We start from the raw sequence: 14,132 nt of genomic DNA, 5'->3' as shown, positions 1-14,132 counted from the left end.
ACCCATCTTTGAAATTTAGCTTTTAGGACATATACTCACTTAAATAAACATCGGCATTCAATTTATACAAATGCATAAACATAGTATTAAGATGGGTTTTTGCTCAGACATATTTGCTGATACTGCTCTTCTGCATATGTATTGTACTTGCTCGGCGATTGATGATGCGCGGAGGGTGTTTGATGGAATGTCTGAGATAAATTCTGTTGCGTTGAACGCGTTAGTTAATGAGTATGTACATAATAGGCGATTTTTGGAGGGTTTTGATGTGTTTAAGGAGAACATGTTGGCATTTAACACCCAAAAGTGACGGTTTTGGCTACTTTAATCACGGATTAGAATAACTAATAAAGTTCAAGGGTACAATTAGTATTATGTGATATGCAGGGGTACAGTTGGGAAAAGTGAAAATTTCAGGGGCACAGATGAGAAAAACCCTTTTTTTTGTCACGGACCTATACTAGTATGTGTTAAGTTACTTTTTAAAATAATCACTATTGCATTATGAAAAATTTAGCAACTTGTAATCTATAATTTAATACCAATTTTATTTATATGAAAAAATCATAATTCTGAATTTCATTAAAAGATTAAAGTATAATTGTAATAAGAATATATTTTAAGAAAAAAAGATAATCCTCCTATATACTAAGAGGGCGTTTGGTTAGAAAAAGGGAAAGGAAATTAGAAAAGGTAAGAAGGGGAAAGTTAAGGAATTACCTAAAACTTAACTAGTTGTTTGGCTACATCAAGAAAATAAAGTGTGGTGGGTTATGATTTGTTTTGGTGTACGGGTGGTGGTTTAGGTGGGGTGGTGGTGGTGGTGGCAGTGGGGTGGTTGTGGTGGTGGCGTCATGGTGGTTATAGAGGTGGTGATTTATGTGGGGTGGTTGTGGCGGTGGTTTTTTGTGGTGGTTTAGGTAGGGTGGTTGTAGCAGTGGTGGCAGTGGCGTCATGGTGGTGGTGGTGGTGGTGGTGGTAGTGGGGTGGTTGTGATGGTGGTGGTGGTGTTATCGTGGCTGTGGCGGTGGTGGCTTATGTGGGGTGGATGTGGATGTGGTGGTGGTTTTGGTGGTGGTGGTGGTGGTGGTGGCGATGAGGTCTTGTTGGTGACGGGTGTGATGGGAGTCATAAGTGTGGTGGTAGGTAGAGCTGGCAAATAATGACCCGACACGAAAACACGACACGAACCCGACACGAAATTAACGGGTTTGGGTTGAGGCTCAATGACCCATTTATGTAAGTGGGTCGACACGAACACGACACAATATTTAATTGGGTTGGGTTTGGGTTGAGCTCTCTAAACACGAACCCGACACGAATGACCTGTTTAATAAATTAATCCTAATTATTTTATCTTTCATCACATAAATATACTTAAAACTTTCCAAATATTGAAATGACACGAAAAACACGACCCGAACCCGACACGATATTAACGGGTTAAGGTTGAGGCTTGATGACCCATTTATGTAAGTGGGTCGACACGAACACGACACGAGATTTAAACGGGTCGGGTTTGGGTTGAAGATTTTGTGACCCGTTTACATGTGACACGAACACGAACCCGACACGACCCGATCTATTTGTCAGGTCTAGTGGTAGGTAAATACGGTTGTTGAAGGGTAACAAGGGTAATGAAATCTCATACCTTGGGGGGTAGGGGTAAGGAATTAGATGGATTGAGAGGTAAGGAAGGGAATTGCATTCTCTTTCTTTGTGTCAAACAAACACCAACAAAGGGAATCAATAACTTTGTTTCCCTTTCCTTTTCTTATAAACCTCCAACCAAACGTCTCCTATGAGAATAAAACTTATATATGGAAACAAATTAGATTTTTATTTATTAAACTAATTTTTTATTTAAAAATAATATTTTCATCATTAAATTTTAATTATAATCTTTTAACAAAAATAAAATAAAATAGGTATAAAACTATAATCAATCTATACATAAATTGTTACTACTATTATTAACTTCGTGACGAAAAAAAGAATTTATTAAAATAATTTAAGGTAGTTAAAATACTTTCATAAAAAACACACTTCATGGAATTACTCAATTCCCTTGATTGATTTTAAGATTGATTTCTTTTTTAAAAAAATTCATGATATAAATCTAAAATCTATAAGTAATACAGTAAAAATTAAAAGGTCTATAAATACCGCGCATTTGCGTAGGATCTAAACTAGTAGTTTATTAAAAGAAAGTTTTAATTTTAATTGTTTCTTTATTTAAGGTAGATGCATTTTGGAGGGCTGGTCATTGCGGGTCGGCCTTGCTAACTCGGACCCGACCCGCCTATGACTCGTGTATGAACCCGACCCGCCTAACCCGTGCATGGACCCGCCCCGACCCGCCCTATATCCGGGCTGGTTATGGGTTCCCCAAAGACAAGGCCGGGCTGTCTCAACCCGGACCCGATCTAGGCCCACACCTGCTCCGCCATAAACCCGCCCCATGGGTCGCCTTTGACTCGGCCCGACTCGTCTCAACCTGACCCGACCCGCCCTCAATCTCGGGCCAGTTACAGGCCTCCCAAGCCAAGCCCGACTCTCCCCCTGACCCGGCCGACCCGCACTAATGACCACTCCTATGACAGGATATTCAATTATTTATAACAATTTTTGTTTTGTTTTTTTATATCATTCATATTCAAGTTTGGTATGACTACTAGGGTCGTCGTACAACTTTCCCTCAAATTAAGTTACAATTACATATTACCAACTTATCTAAATGATTGAATTTATAACAATTTTTTTTTTGAAAAGAATGATTAAAAAGGTTTTAGAAAGTGGGTAAAAAATTGGGCAAACAATTAGTGGGTGCATTTGGTGGTCATTTAGACCATCCAAGGGACCACAACAACAAAAACATCTATGCCTAAACATGGTAATTTTACACTAATCACTACACAACAACAAAAAGTTGTTATCTACAAATGACTTTTTGTCACTCTCATCCAAATGTGATGAGTTTGACGAGAATTGTGGGTGTTGAGTATTTTATTCCTTTTTTTTGTGATCTTGTTGTTGAGTGGAGGTAAAGACTCATTTTAAACTAATTGTCGTTGTGTGAAGTTTTTGCGAAAAATATATCTTATCATAAGATGAGGTGGATGGGTTGAAAACCCACAAAAAACAACAAAAAGTTTTTGTTGTTGTGGATGCTCTTAGGGATTAGGGAATTAGGGTGATTTTCAAAGTCGATTAATTACAAAAGTAAAATTAGTTCATTATTATAGCCATATAGCTATAGGATACAAGTGTAAGTGATAAGCATAAAAAACTTGAATTTAAGGTAGTGTTTTGGGGTTTTGAATACCATTTGAGTTTGGATTCAATCGTATTAAGTATTAAACAAATTAACATAGTAAATAAGATGAAATGCATACCTCTTAATGCACCAAAATAGTAACAATAATAGGAACTTCGTCCTGTATGCTAGAAATGAAGTGAAGGAAATTAACTTGGGGAAAACTTATTTTTTTTCTCTCTCTCTTAGGGCTTGCTTAGATTGAGGGTAGGGGGAGTGATATATAAGGTGTGTTTTCTATGTTTGGTATAAGAGTAATTATTGACCTCCCGAATCTATTACCCTCATGAAGGGGTAATACATTACCCACCCTCCCCCCTGGGCAATGATTAAGGGAATAAAACACCAACTCAGTAATCATTACTCCTATATGCCAAACTTATCTTCAAATAACACATTACCCAATTAATTAACTTTCCAGTAATTATCACCCAATTAAAATTTACCCCCTAATTATTTCATTCATTCCAGGCAAGCCCTTAGTTGTTTTTCTCTTTATGTTACAAAAAAAAAAAAATATGAATTGGGTAATTAGGTTTGTCATAGAAACCCTCTTATATATATAGAATAAGATACACAAGTTGTTTCCTTAACCCTACAATGAAGCGCAATTGGGTCTAATCAGTGTTAGAGCGCGACTAGTATATTATTATTATAAGTCTGATTTATAATTATACGATTTTTTTTTTCGCAATGCAATTTTTACTCATTAAAATACTTTTTGCACCAAACTTTTCATTTATCTACCCTTACTAAAAAAAATATCAAACTCAACTCTCTCTACCTTCTCTCTAAGGTTGAAGCCTTACTCTTCTTTAAATTTTTCAATGATGAAAGATTATTCCAATGAGCAAATATCTATTTCAATAACCCATTACTAATTAATTTAACTATTTGTTATAATTTTGTACAAAGTATCTTGGTGGGGCATATTCTGCACCCGCTGACCGAGTCAACATATTGACCAAGGTCAAAGCCAAAAGACAACAAGTCAAAGGAAAAGCGACCTAACCGACGAAGCCTGTCGGCCTGTCACTTGGGTCTCGGCTCGGCAACTAGCCGGCCGAGAAGCATATCCGCGTACTCACATCCAGTCCCCTCGGCATGGAGTCAACCAGGCCTGCCGGCCTGTCATGGGCCCCTCGGCCGAGGGTAAGACAGTCTTTCTACCTGCTATGCCACTTGGCCACTACGTGACAAAAGGTGAAAGTCTATAAATACTCCACATCTCTCATTGAGAAACTAACTGGAATATCTGGTATAAACTCCCTTATCTCTCTACAATATACTTTGCCAAGTTCAACACACAACTTATCTCTATAAGTTTACTGACTTGAGCGTCGGAGTGAGTACGCTCGGTACCAAGCCGAGCCTTCAGTTTGTTCATCTTTACAGGAAAGAGTAAAAGGAAGAGACGAGCAACGACATCATTCTACAAGCTTAAGTGGTCACAATCCTGCTCCGGAATTACACCCGGAACAATTGGCGCCGTCTGTGGGGATAGATACTAAAAGCTAGTCACCTACATTTAAAAAAAAAAAAACCCATTCAAAGAGCTAAGAAGATGTCAAAGCAACAAGAAACTATGATTGAAGGAACCGCATTCTTCCAGGATGACACGTTCTGTAATTCTGAGATCGGGCAGTCCCCCACCGGCCGAGTCACTGAGCCGGTGATGTTCGGGATGCCGAAAGAGCCAGAAACACCGCTGCCGACCAACCAAGTCACCGTCATGGGACATGTGGTCGATGCGGCCAAATTAAAGCTATTCCTGGACCTGATGGGTAGTACGCCGATTACCCCTGTCACGACGACGGTGACGGCAGCACATCCACAGGTGAGCAGGGCCCATAAAGTGACTCCGAACAACTTGACCGGAGCGATACAAGGAGCTGGGCATGCTAGGACGCCGGCAGAGCCCGTGGTGCCAGTGGCAGACCTGAGTCCTTCCCCCACTCGCGGGAGGACAGCGTCGCCGCGGCAACAACGAGGCCAGCCCCGAATAAATGAAAGACGTCCGACTCACCAAAGTCGGACAAGAAGCCCTTCCCGCCAGAGGGCGAGAAGTCGGACTAAGGTTGCGAGGAGCCGATCGCCGCGTGTCATTCGACACGTGGTCAGACAGCCCCTCTGTACTTATGTCCTCGAGATCTCTGTGCCGACTAAACTGAACTGCCGCCCTTATCATACAAAGGGGATAGCGACCCAACCGACCATGCCGAGGCTTTCGAGTCGTACATGTCGGTATGGGAGCAGCCTGATGAGGTGTGGTGCCGAGTCTTCCCAACGACCCTGCATAGGATGGCTCAGAGTTGGTACAAGGGGATACCTAATGGCTCGGTATACTGTTATGCCGACCTGAGAGACAATTTCATAGCCCAGTATGCTTGCAACATGAGAAGGGCCGTGGAAACGTGAGATCTCCTAACTATCCGACAGGGGGAGGACGAGTCCCTCCGAAGCTACATGAAAAGATTCGACGCTAAGGTTCAGCAGATCCGTGAGTGAACACCGAACTGGCGGCCTTCGCACTGATGAAAGGCCTACCGAAAGGCGAGTTCAAAAACGAGCTGATCAAGTGCGAAGACCTCAACTTAGACTCCGCCAGAAAGATGGCCGACCGAGCCGTAAAGGTGGAAGACTATCACAAAACCTGGGTAGGCCACAGTGAAGCTGGGCACCCAGAGAGGAAGAGCCGCCGGGACAACATAGATGAAGGTCGCCGTGACGGGAATAGGTCACGGCCTGAGAGATTTAATAGGAAACAGCACTCGGCGGGCGCCGGGGGGAGTTCGGGACCATACAACCAGAAGCGGTACAGTAGTCTCACCCCCTGGTCGCATCTCCATCCGAAGTCTTTACCCTAAGCAAGAATGATGGACAGAAGTGGGCAAGGCCCCCCAAGGCGAGGGGCGGCGGTGACGCAAGCCAGTTTTGCGAGTACCACGGCCACACCGGCCACAAAACCGACAACTGCCGACATCTAAGGAACGCCATCGAAGAGCTAATCCGAAAGGGGAGCCTCAGCAAGTATGTAGCTGTAGGTCCAGAAGCAAGCGCCGATGGGGCGAATAGAAAATCCGTTTTCCAACGGATGGGAGTAATCCAGGTTGTCATCGGGGGAAATGAGAACGGTGGGTCAGCTAATGGGCAAAAACGGCACCTAAATGAGTTATACCAAGCCATCAACTTTGTGCCCAAAACAGCGATCCCCGCTTCCACCATTCCCGATATAACCATTGGAAAGAAGGACTACGAGGGAGTCGTCGCCCCGCACAACGACCCGCTTGTAGTCCACCTGGATATAGTCAACCACTTGGTCAAAAGGTGCCTAATTGACACAAGCGCCTACACGAACATCATGTTCAGGGAGTGCTTTCTTAATCTCGGTCTGAAGATTGGAGACTTGAGCCCCTGCATTAACCCGCTATACAGCTTCTCTGGGGCCGGCCTGGTACCCACAGGGTCAATCGGGATCCGGTGATGTTCGACCAAGCGGACGCGGCTAAAAATGTTCTATCTGAGTTCGTGGTTATCGATGGTTCGTCTGCCTACAATGTTCTCATAGGCCGGGTCACTTTGAGCGAGGCCGATGCAGTGATGTCCATCCGGGCCCTGACATTGATGTACGTCTCAGACCGGGGGGAAGCACAAAAGCTCGTCTCAAAGGACGAGAGAGACGAAATAGTTAATATCCAAGTGTCTGCCAGGGGGAGCAACATGCAATCCCTCAAAGTGGCGAAGAAATCGGAGAAAGGGAAGAGCCCATCCTTGCAGCAGGAACGCGAACCGATGAATACTAATGTCGGCATGGTCGAAGGAGCCGAGACCGAAGAAGTGGAAATTGACCCAGGGCGCACCGTAACTGTCGGTGACGACCTGGAGCCAAAATTCAGAGCTGATCTCCTAGACCTACTGAGGAAAAACAAAGATGTCTTCGCATACTCAGCGGCCGAGATGCCAGGCGTGAGCCGGGAGGTGATCGTTCACAAGCTGAACGTACTCTCCACCGCTCGGCCGGTCAAGCAGAAGATGAGAAACTCCTCGGCCGAGAAGGATGAGGCCATCAAAGCTGAAGTAGACAAATTATTAGCGGCGGGCTTTATCATGCCTTGTACTTACCCTGAGTGGCTAGCAAATGTTGTAATGGTGAGGAAATCGTCAGGGGCGTGGAGGATGTGTGTTGATTTTACCAATCTTAATAAAGCGTGCCCTAAAGATTGTTATCCCTTGCCTCGAATAGATAGTTTAATTGACGCCACGACAGGCTACACTATGCTAAGCCTGCTAGACGCCTTCTCAGGGTATCATCAGGTATTTATGGCCGAGGAAGATATGCCTAAATGCGCATTCATCACCATACACGGCACATTCATGTATAAAATGATGCCGTTCGGTTTGAAGAACGCTGGCGCAACTTACACTAGGTTGGTGGACAAAGTGTTCCAAGATAAAAAGGGCGAAACATCGAGGCTTACGTCGACGATGCTATTGTAAAAAGCAAGTCTGACAGCGAGCACTTAGCCGATTTAAGCGAAACATTTTGTTCACTAAGGAAATATGAAATGAAGCTTAACCCAAAGAAATGCAACTTCGGTGTCCGGGCCGACAAGTTCCTCGGCGGGCTTGTCAGCGCCAGGGGAATTGATGCCAATCCAGAGAAAGGCCAAGCAATACTAGACCTATCGGAGCCGAGAAATCGAAAAGAGGTTATGACGCTGACCGGAAGGATGGCGGCTCTCGCCCGCTTCATCTCTCGGTCGGCCGACAAGAGCACTCCGTTCTTTAAAGTGCTGAAAGGGAATAAAAACTTTAGGCGGGGGAGGAACAGCACGGCTTTCGAGCAATCGAAAGCCCACCTTCTCGACACCGCCGACCCTGTCCGTGCCGACACTGGGGAGACGCTATATCTATACTTAGCGATTACCTCGGCCACGGTCGGTCGTAATCGTCGAGGAAGAAAATAAGCGGCAATACCCAATTTACTTTATCGAGTCATACACTGCTGGCCGACGAAAGAAATTACCCACTAATCGAAAAGGCAGCCCTCGCCGTCGTCGTTGCCGCAAGGAAGCTAAAACCCTACTTCGACGCACATCCCGTGACGGTCTTAACCGACCAGCCATTGGAGAAAGCATTAGAAAAATTCGAAAAATCCGGCAGACTTAACAAATGGGCAGTGGAGCTCTCCGGCTTTGGCATTCAGTACAAGCCGAGGCCTTTGATAAAGGGGCAAGCACTGGCAGACTTCCTGGCCGAGTGCACGTACCAAGAAGAATCACATCCCGGTGTGTGGGAAGTGTATACCGACGGGTCCTCCACGGCGAACAGCTCAGGAGCCGGCATCCTTATCATCAGCCCTAACGGAGACGAGTTTGAGTACGCCTTGAAGTTTACCTTCTCGACCTCAAATAACGAATCCGAATATGAGGCGGTGATAACTGGAGTCGAGTTAGCTAGAGCTGCCGGGGCGGAGCATATTGTGTTGAAAACAGACTCACTCTTAGTGACTAATCAAATCCGAAGAGAGTATGAGACTCGAGACGACGGGATGGTAAGGTACTTGGAGAGGGTAAAAGCTGACACCTCAAAATTGAAATCTTTCCAAATACAGTGCATCCCCAGGTCTGAGAACAACCGAGCCGACGCTCTCTCAAAACTTGCCGTTCAAGCATCAAAAATGTCGGTCGAACCGTCTTTGGTGGATATCGAAATGCTAAAAGCATCACTGAGACCGTCGGCATGGTGGGCGACATCGAAGCCGAGACGACGTGGATGACTCCGATAATGAAATACAAGCTGACAAAAGAGTTGCCGGAGGACCGCAGTCTGTCTCAGAAGATAAGAAGAATCGCTGCAAGATACTCAGTGTTCGAAGGAGAACTGTACAGAAGATCCGTAATAAGACCACTCTTGAAGTGTGTCGGCCCAGCCGACGCGGAACTTATACTGACAGAAATTCACGAAGGCATCTGCGGACATCACATGGGGGCGAGAACGCTAGCCCACAAAGCTCTCAGAGCCGGCTACTTCTGGCCTACCATGCTGAAAGATTCCAGGGCAAAAACCAAGAAGTGCAAGAATTGTCGGATGCATGCTCCGTGTACATGCACCTTCCCGAGACCTGCACCCAGTACTTAGTCCCCTACCATTTGCACAGTGGGGGATGGATCTATTAGGACCATTTCCGACGGCATCCGGAGGAAGGAAGTACCTGATTGTCGCCGTTGACTACTTCACCAAATGGGTCGAGGCTGTCGCGGTACCTGCCAAGACCACGGCGGCCGTAAGAAAGGTGATTTGGGAGAACATCATAACTCGTTTTGGGCTACCCCAAGTCATTGTATTTGACCACGGCCGAGAGTTTTGGAGCGACATGGTGATGAATTGGTTGGAAGAGCTCAGTATCAAATTTGCATACTCCTCCGTCTGCCACCCTCAGAGCAACGGGCAGGCGGAGGCAGCTAATAAAACAATACTGAACGGGTTGAAGAAGAAGGTTGAAGATCTAAAGGGAAGATGGGATGATGAGCTACCCGGCAACGGGCAGGCGGGGGCCGGCGATCTTCAACCTTGGACGGAATTTAGCCTTGGACGGAATTACGGGCGGTAAATTCCGTCCAAGGTTGAAGATCTAAAGGGAAGATGGGATGATAAGCAAGAATGACAACATTTCAGACATGAAGCGCCAAAAGAATGGCAGGGAGGAAAGACTCAATAGTTGGCCCCCGAACAGCTGAAGCTGTCCGAAGGGCCGGGTGAATCTGGTGACGACCGCCCGTCTCCCTATGCTTGTTCTTTGCTCGCCACCGCAGCAGCGATGCAAGCATCACCAACGGTGGGCGGGGCGGCCCGAGAGGACGACTTGGCGGCTTCACTTGCCTTTGCCCTCTCGGCCTCCTCTCTAGCCTCCTTCACCTTAGCATCATGGGCCGCCTTGGTCGCAGCTTCCTGAGCAGCCTTCGCCGCCTTCGCCTCGGCTGCGGCCTTGGCCTCCGCAGCAGCCGCCTTCACATCCAGAAGTCTGTCAAAATCTTGCCACGGGAAGGTGCCTTCAGGAAGGAGCTCCTTAATCGCATCCCTTGTAGCATCTTCAGCTTTGTCCCGGTACCGGGCACACATTTCAGGGATGATGACGGTTTTCAACATCTCAATATCCTTCTCCCTCTGAGCAAGGATAGCCTTTGTGCCCTTATACTCCTTCGCCTCCGCCAAATGCAGGGACTTCCATCTTTCCCTCTGCTCAACCATGGCCTTATAACCACCCTCAAGCTTGTTTCTCTCCTCCCGCAGCTTAGCGGCATCAGCCAACGCAGACTCAACCTTAGCTTTCTCGGCCAGGACCACCTTCTCAGCGTCCTCCTTAAGCTTTCGTTCAGCGAGGAAGTCCTTCATGGTGGTCAGGAAGTCCTTCTTCGTCTTCTCGGCCTCCGCCTTAGAAGCGGCAAGCTCAAGCCTAAGCCGTTCGAGGGCAGAGGCAGATTGAGCCACGAGCTTTTCTTGCTCGAGAAGATGAGTGCCGGCAACTTCAGCCCACTTCACTAGCCTTTTGGCCAACCTTATGCCATCCGCCCTGAGCTGAACGAAGGAAACCTTCTCGGATGAGGAGTCGGCGGCGACATTTTTGTCGCCCGTCTGCGCACAGTTTGCTTCTCCAATTGCCGTTCGGTGAGAACAACAAAAGCGACGGTGATCTATAAAAACCGAGACAAAGCGTCCATGTCAACATTCATCGACATATCGAAAGCTTTGTCATCAGGAATGCATAAGGAACCTGCTAAATCCGAGCCATGGGTTAGATCCGTACCAGTCCTGGCCTTCTTAGATTGAGGGCCGGCTGACCCCTCCTCTTTCCCTGCCTCGGTAACAGCAGCAGGCGTTGTTTCTTTCCTCTTGTTTGAAGGAGGAGGACCCTCCAGAACGGTGACGTCCTCGTCAACATTGACGACCACCTTATCCTTTTGGACTACGGGGATTGGAGATCGAGTGGGGGTTGACGTCGTAGCCGCCGTAGACGTTGTTTTTCGTCTCCGGCGCGGCACGTTACCGCCAATCTCTGCTTGAGTCGCCCCCACATCCATTGCCTTCAACGCCTGCTCCATGAGTTCATGCGGGGCCTGTCTGCGATCACGCGGAGCGGCCTTAGGGTGCAGCTCAACAACTCTCCCGTCCTGGTCAAGTCCCAACTTGTTTAGGATGGAGACAGAGAGATCCCGGCCAAATCGATCTGCAAGAAACAAAGTCAAAAGTTAAGCAAAAGAAGTAAACCAAGGCTTAAATACAGAAGCATAAAAAGCAAAGGTGGGCCTCATACCGACCCCACTCACCCTGGTTGAGGGCCGGTATGAGGCCGACGTGACAAAGCGGCTCGTCTTGAAGGACGATCTGCGTCGGAGGCATCCATCCCTTCGGCGTGCCATCCCTCTCAGCCTCGAACAGGCTCATTGCCCGCACTTCGTCGTCCTTAAGATAGACCTTCTTGGCGTCCATCTTAATCTTATTACGGGAGACATATCTTTCATGCTCCCCCTGACTCTCGCAGCGCAAATTGACGCGGCGCTGGAAGGACCGGGGCAGTGGGTAGTCCTCCGGAACCTCGACATATACCCACCGCCCCTTCCAGTCTTTGCAGGATGTCAGCTTGGAGACGGTCACGTAACCCGGCTCGGTCTGCACGCTGTACCACCACGTGCCGCCTAGGGTAGAATGCCGAAGATGGTGGAGCCGGCGAAAAAGGTTCACCGTTGGGGCCTCCCCTTTAAAAAGACAAAATCATACAAAGCCAATAATCGTCCTAATGGCCAACGGATGCAGTTGTACCACGACGACATTCATGGCTTTGATTATGGCCGCGACGTGTTCATTAAGAGGAAATCGGAGCCCATACTCCAGATGTGTAATATACACGCCGATACAGCCTTCAGGAGGGCAACAGACTGCCTGATCACCCTCAGGGACAATAATTCTATACCCCCTGCCGAAGGAGTAATGGTCTTCAAAAAGTTCAGGCCCGGAGACACTAGTGAACTTGTTTGTCCAAACACGATCGGGTTTAATCGAGCAGGCTTCGCCGTGCCACAAGTAATGCGGCCTCTCTGAATCAGATTGGGTCTTTTCCTCCTCGTCATCATCAACATCCTCGAGAAATTTCTCGTCGATTTCAGGAGAAGGCGACTTGCGACCCCCGAACCCTACCGGGGTGACAACCAGTGGCTCCTGCTCATCAGGATGCGGCGGTTCGCCCCCCGGGGTTGAGGTACTAGGCAGAGCATCAACAGCAGACATGGTGGCAACAAATACTTAACAAATAAAAGTTGGGGGAAGAATTTGTTTGTTTACCTTGAAAGAAAGTGTTACGCCGAGTAACGCTTCGAAAATTAGAAAGAGAAAATGCTTCGAAAACTAGAGCAAAGCCCATTCAGTGGACCAATCAGAGCAAAGCCCATGAAGCGTCCACCAATCAACACCAGGCCACGTGTCAAGCATGCAGCCACGGAATGTCAATCGACATACAGTGACCCATCTTCTTCGACACGCTTCTTGGTATCTACTTGCCAACGGCCAGCTGATCAACCAAGCTTGGCAGCACCGGCCGGGGGCAATCAAAAGCACACGGCACTCCCAACCTTGGTCTCGGCCAGCGCCATTTTGTTTTCCACATTCGATGTCCATTACACAACAATGTGGAGGGGGGATATGGTACGGCCCGAACAGGACCAAGCCGAGGAAGAAGTTTGACATACGCAGAATACGCTCAACACGCATCGAAGGTCCATACCACGACATAGACTACGCTGGGGGCAAATTGATGGGGCATATTCTGCACCCGCTGACCGAGTCAACATATTGATCAAGGTCAAAGCCAAAAGACAACAAGTCAAAGGAAAAGCGACCTAACCGACGAAGCCTGTCGGCCTGTCACTTGGGTCTCGGCTCGGCAACTAGCCGGCCGAGAAGCATATCCGCGTACTCACATCCAGTCCCCTCGGCATGGAGTCAACCAGGCCTGTCGGCCTGTCATGGGCCCCTCGGCCGAGGGTAAGACAGTCTTTCCACCTGCTATGCCACTTGGCCACTACGTGACAAAAGGTGAAAGTCTATAAATACTCCACATCTCTCATTGAGAAACTAACTGGAATATCTGGTATAAACTCCTTTATCTCTCTACAATATACTTTGCCAAGTTCAACACACAACTTATCTCTCTAAGTTTACTGACTTGAGCGTCGGAGTGAGTACGCTCGGTACCAAGCTGAGCCCTCAGTTTGTTCATCTTTACAGGAAAAAGTAAAAGGAAGAGACGAGCAACGACATCATTCTACAAGCTTAAGTGGTCACAATCCTGCTCCGGAATTACACCCGGAACATATCTTTTTAAATTAGGGTTTATGTCAAAAGTCAATTAAAAGTTAATTGGTGTGGGATGGTGGGGGTATTGGTGTACGTGGCCATTTGGGTGTCGCCGGCGAAAAGGACGACATAAGTGGTCGCCGGAGAACTTTCGAAAGACGACTATCGACAGGACTGTATATGTGTTTGCTGAAAACTTGTTCTCAAATTCTTATTATTTTTCTCATCTGCTATAAACTCTCAAGATAATTATTAGCTGTATGAGGGAGGTAAGTTGAAACCACCGGCTTTCAAACGAGCTCAAAAGAGTTGGGCATGAATGTCCAATAGAAGCCACGAGGTCAACAACCTTGTTCCCTTCATGAAAACAATGTTTAATTATCACTTCATCGAAAAATGAAGTCTAATTTCACATCTTTAATAATACTAGAAATTTCCAAGAAATTTGCCAAGTAACTCGAATTGA

The sequence above is a fragment of the Silene latifolia genome, chromosome 5, assembly GCF_048544455.1.
Source record: "Silene latifolia isolate original U9 population chromosome 5, ASM4854445v1, whole genome shotgun sequence".
NCBI lineage: Eukaryota > Viridiplantae > Streptophyta > Magnoliopsida > Caryophyllales > Caryophyllaceae > Silene > Silene latifolia.
Note: the sequence above shows the minus strand (reverse complement) of the source record.